Below are 22,402 nucleotides of genomic sequence, written 5' to 3' on the forward strand. Positions count from 1 at the left end.
CTCTCTGTGTTTCTTTGTTCACTTTGATAAAGTAAAAAACAACTTTATCCAGTCTCTTGTCAACCAACTTTACCTGATAATAACTCATCCACTTTCAAACAGATAAACTCAGTGTAAACATACTGTGTACAATTTCAAGTTTTGCTAATTATATAAATAATCTTTATGTCAATCTTTTATATTGCTTTCCAGGCAAGAATCTGACTTTGAGCATGCTTTGCTCAATTAAACCAAACATTCATTTTTATTTTGTTTCTATATATATAACATTCTTTCTTGTATTCTCATCCAATAAAATAACCTGTTAATTAAATCATATACAAGGATTTCTTGATTAACACAATCTAGCAAAGGGGAGTAACTCTCATTTGCTTGTGTACTCTGTTTGTCTCCTAGATACCCAGGAGCAAAGAAAAGTCATTTTTACTTTTAAATATTATACATTTACATTCAATTTGATATTATTGCATTTAGTCTGTTTGCTAAGTACTCGTGGCAGAGGAGAAGATTTTCAAAGCATTAATGCACTTTTTGCTAATTAATCAATAGAGCCCCACCAAAGCACCAGAACCCCTGACCCAGGGGCCATGACATTCACAATTTTGGAAGAGGCACACTTTCTCATCATAACTATGTACAAGGGTTGTCTGTAAAGTTCGTGGACAAACTAAAATTTAATTCAAAGTTGTGTTATAGATATTTATTATTAGCATGTTTATAATCCTTTACTATATGTGAATTACAAAATGTAAAATTTTATTCAATTTTAAATGTATGATTACAATTATGACTTCATTTAGACTTGGGATGGTGACCCGCAGCACGACAAAGTTTTAATTAAAAAGTTATTCATCACTTTATACATTTCATTTGTACTTTGTAAAATTCCACAAAAATTTGGATGACTTTCACATTATGATGTTGACAAAAGTTTTAGCATCAAACCTTCAAAATTTGAATGTTCAAACTTTTGAAACGGCAGAGAAATTGAGGTTAGAATCTATTAAGACAGGATCATCATTGTTCAAAAAAGGGACGTTTTCGGAAAAGGTGGAACAGAGAGCAGTGATAAAATTTTGTGTGGACATCAGAAAAACACCAACAGAGACCCATATACTCCTTAAACAGTCAGGTAAACATAGTAAAGTAAGCCATTCTTTTTTAAAATTAGTGTTTAAGTGGAACAGAAGATTTACGGACAGATGACGTGAGAAGGAAGACCATCTTTCCGAGATTTCAGTGCTGTAAAAAATGAAGTTCGTGACATGATTGACAGTGATCGGCAACTAACAGTTCTATTTCCATACATAGAGTCGTTTTTATGCGGACAGAGGTATTATGATTTGCAGGATCTGAGACAGGAAGTGTTACATATTATTTCACGTATGAAACCAGAACAGTTTGTGCACATTTTTGATGACTGGTTAAAGCAACATGAGAAATGTTAAACGTTGAGTACGTTGAGTTAAACGGTGACTATGTTGAGAAAAGTTAAATGTATTTTAAGCTTTTGACGTCGGGTACATGTACCATCAAGGATTTTCATTTTTAAAGTGCTCCAGGTATGAGTGTGTTTTTTTCTTTATCTGATAGAAATATAACATTTGTGCTTTGTTTGTGATGAAAACTTGCATATTAATGAAATGAAACATGAATTTAATAAAATAATAGTTTCATATATTTTATCAATGTTTTTCAGTTATTATCAAGGTTGTCCAAGAACTTTAGGGACAATCCTCATATTTAGTTGGGTACATACCTCTAATTGTTTTTAGAATCGGTAGAAGAAAGTAGTGCAGAAAAAATTACAAGTTCCTTAATTTGCAGACCTGAATAAAAAAAACTGTGATAATGTATTAGACTGAGCCTCATACTTGTTGATAAGGAGTATGTTCCCTTGCAAAAAAGCTTGGCAGATGTAATTTATCAAGAAGATCAGCAGAATTATTTTATGTATTAGTTCATCACCTTAATACCCAGGAGCAGAGGAGGTTTTTAAGAATTAATGCATTTTCAGTATATCATCATTAGAGCCCCTACCTAACATTAGAACCCCTGACTCTGGGGCCATGAAATTCACAATTTTGGAAGAGGCACTCTTCCTCATCATAACTATATACTCACTTCATCGGCTTAATACCTAGGAGCAGAGGAGAAGATTTTTAAAGAATTAATGCATTTTCACTATATAATCATTAGAGCCCCACCCTAACACCAGAACCCCTGACCCAGGGGCCATGAAATTCACAATTTTTGAAGAGGTATCTTTCCTCATCGCAACTATGCATATTGTTTGTTTGCTTAATACCCAGGAGCAGAGGAGAAGATTTTTTAAAGAAATAATGCCTTTTTACTATATATACAAGAGGCCCAAGGGCCTTAACGTTCACCTGAGTACAATACAACAATTTAGAGGATCCATAAACTGAAAAATGAAGCTTTGTTGCCCAAAAGCAAGAAAAATAGTATGATTAGCATCAACAAAATAATTGGTCTAGTATCTATCTGCCTATCTGACTTTCCAAGTCATTAAATCTATGAAAGTACATTTTCATTATACAATAAATTATCTTGCATAATTCTCTTATTCTATTAAGCTTTCAAATACATTATTTACATTGATTAATTATCAAAGGTGAATGGCAAAGGGGAATAACTTTGCTCAGCAGAATACAAGTTAATAGAGCCCTGGCCAGGACTAGAACACTTGACTAAATGGTCCAGGTGTTCAAAAATCTGGTAAAAATACCCTTGCATATTAAAACTTTTACTCTGTTTGCCTTGAACATCCCCAGAAGCATAGAAGATTTTCAAAGAAATGCATTTTCACCATAATATTAAATAAATAAAGCCCCATCCTTACCCAGAACATCTGACCCATTGGCCATGAACTCACAATTCTGGAAGAAGCACCCTTTCTCTTTATAACTATACACTTGTTTCTTTACTTTATAACCAGTAGTAGAAAAAATATTTTGAAAGAAATTATGCATTTTCACTATATATAATCAATAGAGCTCTTTCGCCCTCACCAGAACCCCTGACCCAAGGGCCATGAGGCATTCTTCCTTATCATAACCATGCACTTCCTTTGTTTGAAAAATACCCAGGCGCACACAAGATTTTGAAAGAATTCATGCCAATTCCCTATCTAATCAATAAAGCCCCGCCCTAACACCAGAACCCCTTACCCAGAGGCCATTAAATTCATAATTTCTGAGGCAGCCATGCTCATCATAACTATGTACTTAGTTTATTTAATATCCAGGAGCAGAGAAGATTTTCAAAGAATTAATGCAATTTTACTATATAATCAATGGAGCCCATCCCTAACACCAGAACCCCTGACCCAAGGGCCATGAAACAATTTCTGAAAAGGCAGTCATGCTCACCATAACTATGTTCTTAGTTAGTTTATTTAATACCCAGGAGCAGAGAAAAAGATTTTCAAAGAATTAATGCAATTCTACTATATAATCAATAGAGCCCTGCCCTAACACCAGAACCCCTGACCCAAGGGCCATGAAATTCACAATTTTGGAAGAGGCACTCTTGCTCATCATAACTATGTACTAAGTTACTTTATTTAATGCCCAGGAGCAGAGAAGATTTCCAAAGAATTAATGCATTCTAACTATATAATCAATAGAGCCCCACCCTAACACCAGAACCCCTGACCCTGGGGCCATGAAATTCACAATTTTGAAAGAGGCACTCTTGTTCTTCATAACTATGTACTTAATACCCAGGAGCAGAGAAAATTATTGCAATTCTACTATATAATCAATAGAGCCCTGCCCTAACACCAGAACCCCTGATCCTGGGGCCATGAAATTCAAAATTTTGAAAGAGGCACTCTAGCTCATCATAACTATATACTAAGTTAGTTTATCTAATACCCAGGAGCAGAGAAGAAGATTTTCAAAGAATTAATGCCTTTTCACTATATAATCAATAGAGCCCCACCCTAACACCAGAATCCCTGACCCTGGGGCCATGAAATTCATAATTTCAGAAGAGGCACTCTTGCTCATCATAAATATGTACTAACTTAGTTCATTTAATATCCAGGAGCAGATAAGAAGATTTTCAAAGAATTAATGCATCTTCACTATATAATCAATAGAGCCCCGCCCTAACACCAGAACCCCTGACCCTGGGGCCATGAAATTCACAATTTTGGAAGAGGCACTCTTGCTCATCATAACTAAGTACTAAATTAGTTCATTTAATAACCAGGAGCAGATAAGAAGATTTTCAAAGAAATAATGCACTTTCCCTATATGATCTATATAGCCCCATCCTAGCACCAGAACCCCTGACCCTGGGGCCATGAAATTCACAATTTTGGAAGAGGCACTCTTGCTCATCATAACTATGTACTAAATTAGTTCATTTAATACCCAGGAGCAGATAAGAAGATTTTCAAAGAATTAATGCATTTTAACTAATGTATATAATCAATAAAGCCCTGCCCTAACACCAGAACCCCTGACCCTGGGGCCATGAAATTCACAATTTTGGAAGAGGCACTCTTGCTCATCATAAATATGTACTAAGTTACTTTATTTAATACCCAGGAGCAGAGAAGAAGATTTTCAAAGAATTAATACATTTTCACTATATACTCAATAGAGCCCTGCCCTAACACCAGAACCCCTGACCCTGGGGCCATGAAATTCACAATTTTGAAAGAGGCACTCTTGCTCATCATAACTATATACTTAGTAAATTTATTTAATACCCAGGAGCAGAGAAGAAGATTTTCAAAGAATTAATGCATTTTCTCTATATAATCAATAGAGCCCCGCCCTAACACCAGAACCCCTGATCCTGGGGCCATGAATTTCACAATTTTGAAAGAGGCACTCTTGTTCTTCATAACTATGTACTTAGTTACTTTATTTAATACCCAGGAGCAGAGAAGAAGATTTTCAAAGAAATAATGCACTTTCCCTATATGATCTATATAGCCCCACCCTAGCACCAGAACCCCTGACCCTGGGGCCATGAATTTCACAATTTTGGTAGAGGACTCAATGCTTATTACAATGATGCCAACAGTTTGACTGCTTGATGTCCAGGAGTAAAGAAGAAGATTTTTAAAGATTGCATTATTTTTGGTGGTTTTAGCCCCACCCCTCAGGCCCCAGGGGGGCAGGGACCATGGAATTCACAATATTTGTTCCCCTTCACCCATAGGTGCTATATGCCAAATTTGGTTGAAATTGGTTAAGCGGTTTCAGAGAAGAAGCTAAAAATGTTCAAATGTTAACACACGACGCACACCGCACGACGCACGACGCACGCCGACGGACGAGAACGGATAGCAATAGGTCACCTGAGTGACTCAGGTGACCTAAAAACAGAGCCCCATCCTAGCACCAGAACCCCTGAACCTGGGGCCATGAATTTCACAATTTTGGTAGAAGGCTCAATGCTTATTACAATCATGCCAGCAGTTTGACTGCTTGATGTCCAGGAGTAAAGAAGAAGATTTTTAAAGATTGCATTAATTTTAGTGGTTTTGCCCCCCCCCCCCCAGGCCCCAGGGGGTAGGGACCATGAAATTCACTATTTTTGTTCCCCTTCACCCATAGATGCTATATGCCTAAATTGGTTGAAATTGGTTAAGCAGTTTCAGAGAAGGAGCTGAAAATGTTCAAATGTTAATGCACAATGACAGACAAAAACAGATAGCAATAGGTCACCTGAGTAAACTCGGGTGACCTAAGAAGGTGTACACATGGTACATGGTACATGTACAAATTTAATATTATAATTAGAAATAATGTTTTTACATAATTTTGTGCTATCTATTTCCAAAAACAGGCAAATTGTGTGGAGGGGTGTGGGTTTTTTGGGGAGAGTTTTTGCCTACCTAAATACTGATAAAAGTTTGCACAATTTGACCAATTCTTAAAGTTGGCATCTAAATTTGTTTAAGTTCATCAAAAATGCTATGCACTAAAATAATATTTTATTTTGTTGTTTTGAAAATTAATTTAAAAAGTTCCAATTATGGGCCAAAATTTACATCCCCACCCTCTTTTTTTAAAAAAACAATTTATATCATTAATTAAATTCTGAAATTTCAGACTGGTAATGAATTTAGAATATGAAATACTTACATAAGAGGCCCATGGGCCAAATGTTCACCTGAGCACTTTATGCTCAATTTGACAAATACATGTACTGTGTAAATTACAGAATTCTTGTGGCTTTTTCCTTGGTTACCCAAATATGAAGAAGTGTACATTTAGAGGTAAACACCTTAGTGCGGGTATTACTGTCTTATGACAGCATCTAGTTTCCTTTGATTTTTAATTATTATTCTGACCAGCAGCTGATAGCCTCTCCCTCCACCACCACCTCTTTAAAAATAAACAATGCTACATGCGTTACATGAATGCACCTTTTCACAGAGAGAGAGAGAGAGTCAACTCTAAAATAATTGTGTAGTATATATGAAGAAACATATAATTATATCTAGGAAATAGTTACGTAGTCTCATATATGCTAATATTCTAGTGGGACAATCTCTTTATAGTTATAATTAAGTTTTTCAAAACCATTGACCAAATAAAAAAAGAAACCACGTTTATTTTTGTTAATTCATCGTACGACGATATATTTTTTATGATTTTAGAATTATCAGTGTTTGACCTATGTGTGACCTATATGACCTATGTATTATGGGTACTCATGTTGTCAAGTCCAGCCACCAAATACAGCCATATATAACAGTATTTTAAGCATGCAGTTTTTTACAAGAAAACTTGTCAGCTTGATTATCTCGTTTTCCAAGAACCCATAGTCTCATAGTAGGCTACTGAGAGAATGAGCTACACCCCACTGCACACGCTGTGAATTTGATATCAAATTGTGTTATATATGTACACTTATCTGGTAAACTTATTTAGTTCATGACTTTTCTGTTAATCAGCTGATAATGAAGCGATTTAATACGTTAGTTTTTTAAACAAAGAATTTACTCACTTGACTACTGTCAACTTTCGACATATTTTCTGAAATACGAACAAGTTTTTTTTTTTTTATTCCGGCCAATAATTCTTATAAAACTATGTAGTGATAAATATTATTAATTATAGAAATCAGGATTACTACAAATGAGTTTTGAAGAGGTTGAAAGAGGACAGTTTAATTAAGAAGGGAGGGGGGATACTATTATATAATTATGGCATGAAAGTATGCAGCTTAATTTTTTTAGAGACATACTACACTTTTTTTAAATGAAAAGAATCTTGAAAAACTACAAAAGCCCATTGAGCTCATTTTAGTAGGTTAAAAAAAAAAATGTTTGCGTTATAACTTGAAACTTTTGTGTTATAACACGTAACTTTCGCATTATAACGCGAAATTATACATATAGAGTCATGTTAAGTAGGAACTTGTGATCTTGACTGACAGATAACAAACATGAATGCAGATCGGGACTTCTTTGAATTCATAAATGACTTCTTCAGATGTAAAAGAGAATTGATGTGAGAAATGGATAGAATAGTCTAAAGAAATTTGCATTCAATCTCAAAACCCTACTTATTGATAAAATGAATATTCCTTTAAATTTTTTTGTTTTGTTGAATCCAAGAAATTCTTTAGACTGATTTTTTTAGGAAGATCTCCACTTGTCACTTTCTATTTCAAGGTTTTTTTTTTTTCATTTAAGTTCACTACAACTTTACCACTAGTAAAGAAATCCATCATTTCGGAATATAGATAATACACTGTAGAAATCTGGCTTAAAAGTAAGGGAACAACATATCATTTCATGTGCTTAACGTGCCATATGATCCTTTTAACGAAAAATCATAATAGGATACTGTTAATCAGAAATTTATCAGGGAGGCAGATTTTACTTTTCTTGATTTTCCTCCATAATTTATATATATGAGAGGTTATTCAAAAGTTCATGGACTAGAGCTATAAATTAAAACTGCTTAAGGTACACAGCAAACAGTTTGTACACATTTTTTAACATCATCTTTTCAGTCTAAAGAAAGAAATAGGACTTATTGTGTATATATATACGTATAATGAACCAAATATTTGTCATCCAGTTTTCACATTAGGTTACTCATGTGATGTGACACAATTGTTGTATAAAATATACAAATTAATCTCATCTTTGTCAATTTTCTGAGATCTCAATTTTATTTCAAATTCTATAGAGAGTGTTAAAAAATGACGCTGGAAAGGGGGGGGGATCATTTTCCCAAAATTCATAATTAAAGAGTTTCACTTTGGAAACTCTTGCATAGACTTTGAAATGTTTGAAAAGCATTGAGAAAGACAAAATGTGATGGCAAAAAAGATTTAGAACAGGGAAAGACACATTCATTGGCGAGAAAACATAAAATTTCAGCTTGTGATAATCCAAGTTTATAAAAGTTTTTCATTTTTCATTGTAATGAATAAACAAGATCATTAAATTAAAACAAAATGGAGACAAAAGTTTCGCATTATAACGTGAAAGTTACGCATTTATCTGTGAAAGTTACGTGTTTATTCATGAAAGTTTCATGTTATAACACGAAAAATATTTTTTTAACCTAACAAAATGAGCTCAATGGACTTTCGTAAAAAACAACTACATTAATACTGTAAGGAAGAAATGCTTGGTGGTAAAAAAAAAAGACAAGGGATCTATTACTAAATTAAAAACCTACCAAAACTGTACTACTTTGATAAAATATGTGTAAAGTATAATTCATACAGTCATCCCTCTTACTAAAAAAAGACTGCTGTAAATTATTTCTAGATTTTAAACATGTTATGCCAATTCGAAATAATTAATAAATAAATAAACCATCGATCTTATATTCTGATTAAATCTCCTTACTTTGACACTAAGGATGATCTACTTCACTTTCAGTAAAATATGGCAGCTTACACTGTCACGGTATACTCGTCATGGTGTCACGGGAAAATACAGAATCCACATTGACCTTAGTGTAATATAGCCCTGTCCTTGCACCAGAACCCCTGGGGCCATGAAAAATAATATTCGTAGAGGGCTCGATGCTCATAAAAATCATGCCAACAGTTTGACTTCTTGATGTCCAGGGTTTAAAGAAGAAAATTTTTAAAGACTGCAATTAATTTTGATAGTTTTAGCCCCAACCTTGGGGTCCCAGGGGGGAAAGGACCATGAAATTCACAATTTTTGTTCCCCACCACCCATAGATGCTACATGTCAAAATTTATTGACATTAGTTCAGCAGTTTCAGAGAAGAAACCAAAATTTTTAAATGTTAATGCATGTCAAAACATAACAGACAAAAGCTGATAGCACCAGGTCACCTGTTTGACTCTGGTGACCTTAAAAAACTTGATAGAAAGCAAAAAGTTTGAACAGACCAGAAAAAGACAAAATAAGTCCAGATTACCTATTTTAAAATAGTAAACAAGGGCTCATGGGCCACATCGCTCACCTGAGAACATTGGCTAGGCAAAAGCACAAATCAGTTCAGTATTGAAAAGATTACAGGGGGAAGGGGGAGGGGCTTGAATTTTAAACTACCTGATGATGCTTCCATGTCAATATAACAAATGGCTTTGTTGCACTTGAGAAGATTTTTTTTTTTTTAAATTCCCATATATTCCTTTGTAAAAATATGATCCCCCATTGTGATTCCTCCCTATCCCAGGGGTCATCTTTTAAACAAACTTGAATCTTCACTATCTGAGGATGCTTCCATATCAATATGACTAAACATAGCTTTTCTTTTCTTGAGAAGAAATTTTTTTCTATATGTTGTTATGTAAAACTTTTGATCCCCCATTGTGGCCCCACCCTACCCCCGGGGTCATCATTTGAACAAAATTGAATATACACTACCTGATGATGCTTCCAAATCAAAATGACTAAGCATGATTTTCTGTTCTTGAGAAGAAGATATTTTCCTATATGTTCCTTTGTAAAATATTTGATCCCCCATTGTGGCCCAATCCTATCCCCGGGTCATCATTTTAACAAACTTTAATCTACACTACCAGAGGATGCTTCCATATCAAAATGACTAATCGTGGCTTTGCAGTTCTTCAAAAGAAGATATTTTCCAATATATTTCTATGTAAAACTTGGATCCTCAATTGTGGCCCCACCCTACCCCCAGGGGTCATGATTTGAACAAAATAGAATCTACACCCTGAGGATGCTTCCACATAAATATCCGACCAATCAGGGCTTTGCTGTTCCTGAGAAGAAGATTTTAAAAAATTTTCCTATATATTTCTATGTAAAACTTTGATACTCCATTGTGACCCTGCCCTACCCCCGGGGGTCATGATTTGAACAAACTTGAATCTACACTACCTGGGGATGCTTCCATATAAATATGACTCATCATGGCTTCGCTGTTCTTGAGACGAAGATTTTTAAAGATTTTTCCTATATATTTCTATGTAAAACTTTGATCCTCCATTGTGGCCCCCACCCTACCCCCGGGGGTCATGATTTGAACAAACCTGAATCTACACTACCTGAGGATGTTTCCACATGAGTTTCATCTTTCCTGGCCCTGTGGTTCTTGAGAAGAAGATTTTTTAAAGATACCACCAAATTTTCAATAATTCTTAACCAGAACTGTCCAAAACGGACAAATACCCCCCGCTGGGTTTTTAGAGAAAGTACCAAATCACTTATGTTTTCTAGATGTGAGAGGTGTTCACAATTTGCTTAAACATTTAGAGTGAAAATTTAATTACTCATTATATTTTTTTATATGCCCGTCTTAAGACGGGACGTATTATGGTGTTCATGTCCGTCCGTACGTCCGTCCGTCTGTTAGCTTTTTCATGTCCGGCTCATAACTTTAATACTATTAGGCCTAGAATTATCAAACTTTGTCAGCTGATACATCTAGGGTAGGAGGTGTGTCGCACATTAAAACCAGGTCGCTCTGACTTTTAATGAATACGCTATGGCCAAATACTGAAAAATCCTGTCCGGATCATAACTAGAAAACCATTAGACTTGGAATCATAAAACTTGGCCAGTTTATGCATCTTTGGTAGAAGGTGTGTCGCAACCTATTTCAAGGTCAACGTGACCTTTAATTTAAGTAAAGTTTTAAAAAAACTCTATGTCTTTTAACTTTTAAATTACACAATCCCAAAAGATGTCAGAGTATTGCAGAACAGTGGTTCCCGTTTTATCGAATAGTCAAGTTGTCAGCCTTGTTTTATCCGAATAGCCGAAAATTAGAATAGCCGATTGCTCCATACCGAGTCCAAAGATAGATGCATAGAGCTACATGTATTGATAATACATCGTAGCAAATTTCCAGCTTGCACATTCGTTTTCTTTTGACATGTTTACTTAATGACTTTACTAAAAATAATTTATTTCACTTACTTATGAATTTAATATGAAATTTTTTTTCAAATAAATTGACGTATAGAATATATTCTTTGATAGTTATTGCCATCTTTCTTCAGCACATGTTTACATTCCTTCTTCGATGGTCGCCATTTTGGAAATGGAAGTAGACTAAATGCTTGACTAATAACCGTAAACTATTTTTCCCTGGATAGATTGTAAATTAAAAATAAACAAAAATATTAAATATATGTAATTGTTTCGTTTTTATTTGTTTCTTTAATACGGTTACGTATTTTATACTGTGTGTGAGTTTACCAGTCTCGTTCTTGTCTGCTGAAGAGAGATTTTGAGAGCCATGTGGAGAAAGATGGTATGAATTTTGAGACGTATTTTTATAGAACGGGCCATTTATTATTTTTACCATAAATTTTGCACTGAAAAGTGAATAAATATTAAGCCAATTGACCAAGTTAAACAATTGAATAGGCTTATTTCATTATCCAAGTAAATTGTCATACACAAGCTAATCAGTTCAATAAATAAATTTCACGCCGAAAAAATTGCAAATAATTGTCATAATTAACAAGTGCATCATTGAACCCAAGCTGATCACCACAACTGTAACTAGTATTAATTGTAACGGGGACCGTTACAGATGTTCCCCAAACGCTCCCCAACTTCCTTTTGGTGTCTTATTCCCTGTAAACTTCATTAGATAAGGCAATCAAGTATATTCTGTTTTTTTATGCATTACTCGCGCTCACACGGGCATGCATGTACAAAATGATCATGTCAACTTGTTTACACTTTTAATACATCTTTATATTCAAATTTCATCAAAAAGATAAAATAAATTCGGTTATATAAGTATATCTGTCATTTTATGCATTGCAAGCGCGTGCACGTGCATGCATGTCCATGATGACCGTGTCATCTTGTCAACACTATTAATATATCTACATAGTTTGAGTATCAAAGCATTTCATCAAAAAGTATAAAAGTTAAAGCTATATCATGTATATTGGTAATTTTAGCATTGCATGCGCGCACATGTGCATGCAAGTGCATATTGACAATTTCGTCTTGTCTACATTTATAATATGTCTATATTTTCTGAGTATCAAAGCATTATCAAAAAATGTAAAATTTATGGTTTTATCAAGTATATTGGTAATTTTACTCATTGCACGCATACGCACGTGCATGCATGTGTGCGCTGACCATGTCATCTTGTGAACACTTCTAATATATATTTATATTCTGAGTTTCAAAGCAATTCATCAAAAAAATGTACAAGTTAAGTCTATATCATTTGTATTGGTTATTTCAATCATTGCGCATGCGCACACGTGCATGCATGTGCATTCTGACCATGTCATCTTGTCTACCCTTTTAATATATCCTGATATCCTGAGTATCAAAGCATTTCATCAAAAGATATGAAAGTTATGGCTATATCAAGTATATCTGTCATTTTACTCATTGCACGCGCGCGCACGTGCACGCACGTGCATGCATGTGTGCGCTGATCAAGTCTTCTTGTCTATACTTCTAATATATATTTATCTTCTGAGTTTCAAAGCAATTCATCAAAAAATTGTACAAGAAAAGTCTATATCAATTGTATTGGTTATTTTAATCAATGCGCATGCGCGCACGTGCATGCATGCGCATTCTTACCATGTCATCTTGTCTACACTTTTAATATATCCTTATATTTTGAGTTTCAAAGCATTTCATCAAAAAATATAAAACTTACAGCTATATCAAGTATATTGGTCATTTTACGCATTGCACGCGCACGCACGTGCATGCACGTGCGCGCAAAATGACCTTCATTCCGCAAATCTACATAACATTCCTATTAACCCTAAAAAGGTTTCACCTAAATCGGATGTGTAGTTTCGGAGATCACTCACGGACAAAAAAGTACCCAGGAAGAAAAATAATAATAATAATAATAATAATAACTAGTTATAATTGTAACGGGGACCGTTACAGATGTTCCCCAAACGCTCCCCAACACCCTTTTGGTGTCTTATTTCCTGTAAGCTTCATTAAATAAGGCAATGAAGTATATTGATCGTTTTTTGTATTTTACGCGCGCGTACGTGCATGCATGTGCAGGATGACCATGTCATTTCATCTATACTTTTAATGCATCTTTATATTCTCAGTATCAAAACATTTCATCAAAAAATAAATAAGTTCCGGCTATATCAAGTATATTGGTCATCTTAGCATTGCACGCATGCGCACCTGCATGCATGTTCCTAATGACCATGCCATTTTGTCTACACTTATAATATGTCTGTTTATTCTTAGTACCAAAGCTTTTCATGAAAAAAATATAAAAGTTATGGCTATATTAAGTATATTGGTCATTTAACACATTGCACGCGCGCGCATGTGCATTCAAGAGCATGATGTCCACATCATCTTGTCTACACTTTTAATATATCTGTATATTCTTAATATCAAAGCTTTTCATAAAAAAATATAAAAATTACGGCTATATTAAGTATATTGGTCATTTAACACATTGCACGCGCGCGCACGTGCATGCATATGCATGCATGTGCATGATTACCATGTCATCTTGTCTACACTTTTAATATATATAAATATTTTGAGTATCAAAGCATTTCATCAAAAAGTATAAAAGTTACGAGTATATCAAGTATATTTGTCATTTTACTCTTTGCGCGTGCGCACACGTGCATGCATGTGCATGTTGACCATGTCATCTTGTTTACACTTTTAATATATCCTTATATTCTGAGTATCAAAGCATTTCATCAAATAATATTAAAGTTACAGGTATATCAAGTATATTGGTCATTTTACGCATTGCACGCGCACGCACGTGCATGCACGTGCGCGCAAAATGACCTTGATTCCACAAATCTACATAACATGCCTATTAACCCTAAAAAGGTTTCACCTCAATCGGATGAGTAGTTGACGAGATCACTCGTGGACAAAAAAGTACCCAGGAAGAAGAAGAAGAAGAAGAAAAATAATAATAATAATAAGAAACAGAGTAAAAACAATATGTTCCCCAACTTCGTTTGGGGAACATAATAAGAAACAGAGTAAAAACAATATGTTCCCAAACTTCGTTTGGGGAACATAATCAAAACATATCTATTTACTATGCCCACTATTGACACAGGTAAGGTGCCTGTGTGCGTCCAGCCGTAACTAATCCCCTCATTGTCGTACTCAAGCCAGTCAAGGTAATTGGTGTCAAACTGTGTAAACAAAGGCTTCATATACGAAGTTGGAGGTGTGAACAAGGTGCTGATTATCAAAAAACACTATGATAGTCTAAATTTTTGTATTGGATAAAACGAAATTCCAATATTTTCTCATCAGAATATCAGGTGAAATTATTAATAAATATATAAGAAATGGTTTTGTGCTCTGATATTATATTGAAATAGCCGAAATATTCGTTAAACCGCTATCCGATAAAATGGAAGCCACTGTATCTTTTATTAAAAAGTGTTAAATCAAGAAAATACTAGTCTTATTTTTTTTTATTATGTTCTTTACAGCAATCTGTAACAAGAAAAATTTCACCTCTCCCATGGGTGTAATTATCAGGCACTGGTCAAGGAAAATTTTGATAGCAGAAAATTGCATGTCAAATTAGAGATAAATTAATGAGTTTAGTTTGAGGAGATAACTAGTAGAGCATCTCTGATCAAGCAGGTGTTATCTACATCTCTTGGGAATTGGGCAAAAGGAATCAGTCTCTTAATTAATTGCTTGTGTTGTATTGAATTGTTCTTGTTGGCTAGTCTTACTTTCAAGATAAATTTGATGTAATTAAAACTAATTTGATATTTGTATATAATAATTAAAACTTATATGATATTGTATAATACAGTGATTCCCGTTTTATCGAATAGTCAAGTTGTCAGCCTAGTTTTATCCGAATAGCCGAAAATTAGAATAGCCGATTGCTCCATACCGAGTCCAAAGATAGATGTATAGAGCTACATGTATTGATAATACATCGTATCAAATTTCAAGCTTGCACTTTTGTTTTCTTTTAATATGTTTACTTAATGACTTTACTAAAAATAATTTATTTCACTTACTTATGAATTTAATATGAAATTTTTTTTTTCAAATAAATTGATGTATAGAATATATTCTTTGATAGTTATTGCCATCTTTCTTCAGCACATGTTTACATTCCTTCTTCGATGGTCGCCATTTTGGAAACGGAAGTAGACTAAATGTTTGACTAATAACCGTAAACTATATTTCCCTGGATAGATTGTAAATTAAAAATAAACAAAAATATTAAATATATGTAATTGTTTCGTTTTTATTTGTTTCTTTAATACGGTTACGTATTTTATACTGTGTGTGAGTTTACCAGTCTCGTTCTTGTTTGCTGAAGAGAGATTTTGAGAGCCATGTGGAGAAAGATGGTATGAATTTTGAGACGTATTTTTATAGAACGGGCCATTTGTGATTTTTACCATAAATTTTGCACTGAAAAGTGAATAAACATTAAGCCAATTGACCAAGTTAAACGATTGAATAGGCTTATTTCATTATCCAAGCCAATTGTCATACACAAGCTAATCAGTTCAATAATTAAAATTTCACGCCGAAAAAATTGCAAATAATTGTCATAATTAACAAGTGCATCATTGAACCCAAGCTGATCACCACAACTGTAATCAAAACATATCTATTTACTGTGCCCACTATTGACACAGGTAAGGTGCCTGTGTGCGTCCAGCCGTAACTAATTCCCTCAATGTCATACTCAAGCCAGTCAAGGTAATTGGTGTCAAACTGTGTAAACAAAGGCTTCACATACGAAGTTGGAGGTGTGAACAAGGTGCTGATTATCTAAAAACACTATGATAGTCCAAATTTTTGTATTGGATAAGACGAAATTCCAATATTTTCTCATCAGAATATCAGGTGAAATTATTAATAAATATATAAGAAATGGTTTTGTGCTCTGATATTATATTGAAATAGCCGAAATATTCGTTAAACCGCTATCCGATAAAATGGAAGCCACTGTATAATTTAAACTAATTATTTATTGTACATTTTTTATTTTAATTTTTATATCTTTACAACAAATTGCAGACTGCCTTGTCTCACAAAGATGTCATTCGAACAATTGAATCTAAACTGTTTATGATAATATAATTTAACAATATTGATGGGCGTATCTGCTGTGGCAAGGCACTTTATTTAATGAATTAAACTAAGGTGCAGCCTAACAAAACATCAATACTAATAATTACAGTGTTTTTTATTACATTGAAAAAATAGTTTGCAACTATCTGCCATCTTTGTGAGACATGACACTATGCAAATTGATTGTTGAAAAAAAGAATATCATAATTAATTACACAAAATCAAATTGATCTTAATTAAAAATTAATCTTAATTAAATTGGTCTTTTGACAGACATAAATTACAATTAAGAGACTTAGACAACAGAGATCTTTATTTCTTTCTGCCCAATTCCCAGGAGATATAGATAAGACCTGCTTGATCAGAGATGCCCTAATAGCTTAAAAAATTCCCACACTGAACTCATCTTTAACTGCATGTCCACTCATTACTCCCAAGGAACAGATGGATTTACACTATCTGCTGTGTAATGTAAAAACTGTTTTTAATACTTTGTGATTTTTTTTTTAGTTCTAATAAGTAGTTTTAAGCTGTAGTTCACACAGATGTTCTAGATTCTATGTCTCAAACCTTAGACATAATCCTGAAATGACTAAGTCAATAAAAATAAAAAAAAAACCACCTGTAAAATGCAGAAAAATTATCAAATAATGTTGAAAATACCAGGTGCACATCTTCATATGGTAAATAATAAGTGTACAAATTTTCATACAAATCTATGCAATAGTCTGTGGGAACAGATCCGGACAAAACCACATAATAAAAATGAAAAAAACACCTGTAAAATGCAAAAAAATTATCCAACCACGATGAAAATACCAGGTGCACACCTTCATATGGTGAATAATAAGTGTACAAATTTTCAGACAAATCTATGAAATAGTCTGTGGGAACAGATCCGGACAAAACCACATAATAAAAATGAAAAAAAAAACACCTGTAAAATGCAAAAAAATTATCCAACCATGATGAAAATACCAGGTGCACACCTTCATATGGTGAATAATAAGTGTACAAATTTTCAGACAAATCAATGCAACAGTTTCCAAGAAATGGTCCGGACAAAATCTCGTCTACAGACAGATGGACAGACGGACAGACAGATGGACATGCTGATTCCAATATACCCCCCTAAACTTCGTTTGCGGGGGGGGGGGGTTATAATTATCTCCCCTTAGAAGAAGGTGTGGCCCTTCATTTGAACAAACTTGAACCCCCTTCACCCTAGGATACTTTGTGGCAAGTTTGGTAAAATTGGCTTAGTGGTTCTGGAGAAGAAGTCAAAAATGTGAAAAGTTTACAGGCGGACTACAGACAAAATGTGATCGGAAAAGCTCACTTGAGCTTTCAGCTCAGGTGAGCTAAATAGATCCAGAAAGAGGAGAGACATATATAACATGTATAATGTCATTATGCAAATAAGGTGTGTAAAAATTAACTTTTAAGTAACACTGATTGTGTGGGGTAGAAATTGAGCTACAACAACTCAGTTAAAAAGATCTCTATCTTTTGTTTAGATTTATTTACAATATTGCTAAAATCAGCTGTTCATGAAATTTTAAAGACGAGTTTCAGTCAGTATTTAGGACCAGGGAATGGATTTTGTGATGCATTGACATTGTTAAATCATAAAAGAAATTTAAGGCTACAGCACCAGGTGAGCATATAATGTCTTTGAAAACCAGAAGTCTCTGATGAGACTGTAGCTCAACTGGTTTGTACTTTTAGAGTAGCACTTGGACTTGAAACTATGCAAAAGCATTAAATTAGAATAATGTTCCTTGGTTTAGTCTTGAAATCAAGATCTGATATAAAGAATTATGTATCATACAGTAATCTACTTGTGTGCCAAGTAATATTGAAACCAGACCAAAACTGTAGGAGGAGTAGCATTTTGAAAGTATTTCTCACAAAAATTTATTTTTATTAACCTTGACAATGCTGTACACTGAAATAAAAAAACCAATAAAAAGAATTATGTATCTTAGTGTAGCCTACTTGTTTGCCAAGTTAATTGAAATCTGACAAAAACTACATTTGTATGAGGAGTAGCATTTTGAAAGTATTTTGCAGAAAGAAGATGGGCATCTTTTGCATGTAACCTGCAGGAATCATTAGTACGAATCATTTATAGTTTAAATGTCTAAGTCAAACCGATGATTTGGTCAGCTGACCACAGCTGAACAGACTTAATGAAAGCTGCACAGATAGGAAAATCTTATTCTACATTAAATTAACTTGTTAAAAAATGTAATAGTTAAGACTGCTTATCTTAACAATTACGATAATGTGTATCATTTCACGTAATGAATAAACAGCTATCAAATAATGGGGCAAAGTTAATTGCAGATGTATTTAAATCTCAGTGAATCAAAAGAATTGCTCTTGATCTCAGTGCAACAGAATAATTTATTTTATTATTTTAAAATACTAACTGTAGAATCAAAATGACTAAACTTTTTGTTCTTAAAAAAAAAAATAAATAAATGCCCCAAGTAAGGATCAAGCAAAAACTTATCAGTTCCTCACCGTCTTGGATAGGACATATCACTGAGCTATCATTGCCACTAACAGAAATTGTGTTTTAAAACAATTATGAAGCAAAACATTTACACAATGTGATTTTTTGGGGGGGGGGGGGGGGGAAGTTAATTTTTAATGGTCTCTGGGTCTTCTCTCCATTTTTTACAAATGTTTGCTCATTCCTTTCAGTTAAAATGCACACCAATTCCTTTTTAAAATTATGTAGCGATGACCCAGATCTAGAAATAGCTAATTTATATATTAATTTCCTCTCGTATGTAGAAAAACACAGTTTGGGCAAAACCATGATTTATTATGCAATTTTACAAGGTAAAAGTATAGTTCCCATACAAGCAATCATGGTAATCTTCAATCTTGAGAAATCATGGTAGAAATCTAAACTAATACTACTGCACTAGACAATTATTACATAAGTACCATAACATCACACGCTCACATACACACACACACACACACAAAAACAAAAAAAAAATTTGGAATCAAACAACGTGGGTTCTGCCTCAGAGGTTTTTCTAAGAAAGTGACGCTAACTGGCCCAAACATGGATTGAAATAGCTGTTTAACATAATTTGATTGGATGGCACAGTTGAAGAATTTGAAAATAAGAAGTCAAGCTATGTGATTGGATTGCAATGACGTAAATAGATGGCACTAGAAGACCTCTGATAGGGGGCACCAGTATGAGAAGAGAAAACCCCTCAATTTGATCGGATAGCTGTCATAGAATTGTCCTCCAGGCAGAACCCATATTGAACTTAACAAATGGACTCTTCCAGTTAAAGATCCCATTGTAGCGTAAAAATTAACAAACAACAAACGAAGACGTGAGAATACAATGTAAATTAATAAAAATTAAATAACTTTAATAAGACAAAAACATATGTAAAAATGTAACATTTGTACTAAATGACACATCTAGCCATGTTTCAGGGCATTTTTAGTGAATCAAAACACAATATTGGGAAATATTTCTCTTTCCTACATCACAAGAACCCAATTCATCAATAGAATGGTAAAATATCATGTGTTGCATTAATGAATTTTTCACTTTTCAAATGCACCCTAATTCCTGCCAAATCCAAATCAAAAGTGCCCTTGTTCTTTCTATTTATATAGTAACCATGGCAAAAGCATTCATTAAAATCAAAAACCAATATACAGAATTAAATATCTTAGTAAAATCTACTTATGTGCCAAGTTAAATGAAATCATTTAAATTAAATGAAATAAAATCAGGGGGAGTAGGGTTTTGAAAGTATTTCATAGACATACTTCATCATAATCAAAACCAATAAAAAGAATTATGTATCTTAGTGTAGTTTACTTGAGTGCTAAGTTAAAACACTGAAATCATACAAAAACTGTAGGAGGAGTAGAGTTTTGAAAGTATTTCAAAGACATTTCGATTTTTAGAAACCATGGCAACACTTTTCATTGAAATAAAAAACTGATAAATGAAATTATGTATCTTAGTGTATTCTACTAGTTATATTAAAATCAGAGCAAAACTGCAGGAGGAGTAGCATTTTAAAAAAATTGTTTACAAACAAACAGACAGATGGCCGACATGCAGACACCTTACTATAACATAAGCTCTTCAGATCTTTGACCAATAGAGCTAAAAATGAAAAAAACACTTCTGGTTCAAAGTTATGGACAGTTTTCTAACAATAAAATTAAATTCTGTCTGCTCAACTCTTCCAGAAAAGCTGAGGATATGAATTTGAAATATCAAAGAAATTAAAGAGCAAAAGTAGAAATCTGATGTTAAACTTCAACTTCTTTTTTATTGTTATTACATATAGTTGCAATTCAAAAAGTGGAAAAAAAAAACTTTTTCCATTTCTTTTTGTCTTTCAATATTTTTCTGTGAAATTAATTTGGTAAACAGATGTCCTCTTACAAATCTAATTAAATTTATAATTTGTAGAGACCATTAAACAAGAGGCCCATGGGCCACATCGCTCACCAGAGCACATTGGTTTGGCAAAAGCACAAATCAGTTCAGTATTGCAAAGATTACCGGGGGGGGGGGGGGGGGGGGGGGGGGGGCTACTCAATATAACATACGGCTTTGTTGTACTTAAGAAGATTTAAATAAAAATTTTCCAATATATTCCTTTGTAAAAATTTCATCCCCAATTGTGGCTCCTCCCTATTCCAGGGGTCATGATTTGAACAAAATAGAATCTACACCCTGAGGATGCTTCCACACAAATATGACCAATCAGGGCTTTGCTGTTCCTGAGAAGAAGATTTTAAAAAATTTTCCTATATATTTCTATGTAAAACTTTGATCCTCTATTGTGGCCCCACCCTACCCCCGGGGGTCATGATTTGAACAAAATAGAATCTACACTACCTGAGGATGCTTCCATATAAATATGACTCATCATGGCTTTGCTGTTCTTGAGAAGAAGATTTTTAAAGGTTTTTCCTATATATTTTCTATGTAAAACTTGGATCCTCCATTGTGACCCTGCCCTGCCCCCAGGGGTCATGATTTGAATAAACTTGAATTTACACTACCTGAGGATGCTTCTATATAAATATGACTCATCATGGCTTTTCTGTTCTTGAGAAGAAGATTTTTAAAGGTTTTTCCTATATATTTCTATGTAAAACTTTGATCGACGATTGTGGCCCCACCCTACCCCCGGGGGTCATGATTTGGACAAACTTAAATCTACACTACCTGAGGATGCTTCCACATGAGTTTCATTTTTCCTGGCCCTGTGGTTCTTGAGAAGATTTTTAAAAGATGCTATTAATTTTTCAGTAATTCTTTATTATCTCCCCTTGAAAGAGGGCGTGGCCCTTCATTTGAACAAACTTGAATCCCCTTCACCCACGGATACTCTGTGCCAAGTTTGGTTGAAATTGGCCCAGTAGTTTTGGAGAAGAAGATGAAAATGTGAAAAGTTTACAATGACAACAACGCCAACGACGACAGACAACAGAATCATTTCGATCAGAAAAGCTCACTTGAGCCTTCAGCTCAGGTGAGCTAAAAAATGATTTTACCACTTAGTTTTACTAAAAACGTTGGACACAATGTTTATTTTTATGTATTTTCAACATTACAAGTTATTCAACTCACCAAAAAAAATTTCTGGTGAGCTAGAAAGGACAAAAGACCTTTGTGTTGCCATGGCAACAAGTTTGTAGTTGATTATTAACATTCCAAATCTTTGATTGCTTGATGTTCAGGAATACACAAGAAGATTTTTTTAAGCTTTAATTTTAATCATTTTTGCAACACATCTTGGGCACCAGCAAGGAAGAGAAAAGTGAAGTTCTTTTTTCCCCTTTTTTACCCATAGATGCTCT

The 22,402-nt window shown here is 33.9% G+C and overlaps 1 protein-coding gene across 2 annotated transcripts in view; it reads right to left on the reverse strand.

The window, feature by feature from the left end:
* The window catches only part of LOC133190571 (phosphatidate cytidylyltransferase, photoreceptor-specific-like), a 217,557-nt gene that overhangs the window by 83,657 nt on the left and 111,498 nt on the right, over positions 1 to 22,402 (reverse strand). The gene's annotated exons all lie outside the window — the stretch shown is intronic.

Source organism: Saccostrea echinata, unplaced genomic scaffold (genome assembly GCF_033153115.1).
Source record: "Saccostrea echinata isolate AGI-Se365-2 ecotype Australia unplaced genomic scaffold, CSIRO_AGI_Sech_v1 ptg000022l, whole genome shotgun sequence".
Taxonomy (NCBI): domain Eukaryota; kingdom Metazoa; phylum Mollusca; class Bivalvia; order Ostreida; family Ostreidae; genus Saccostrea; species Saccostrea echinata.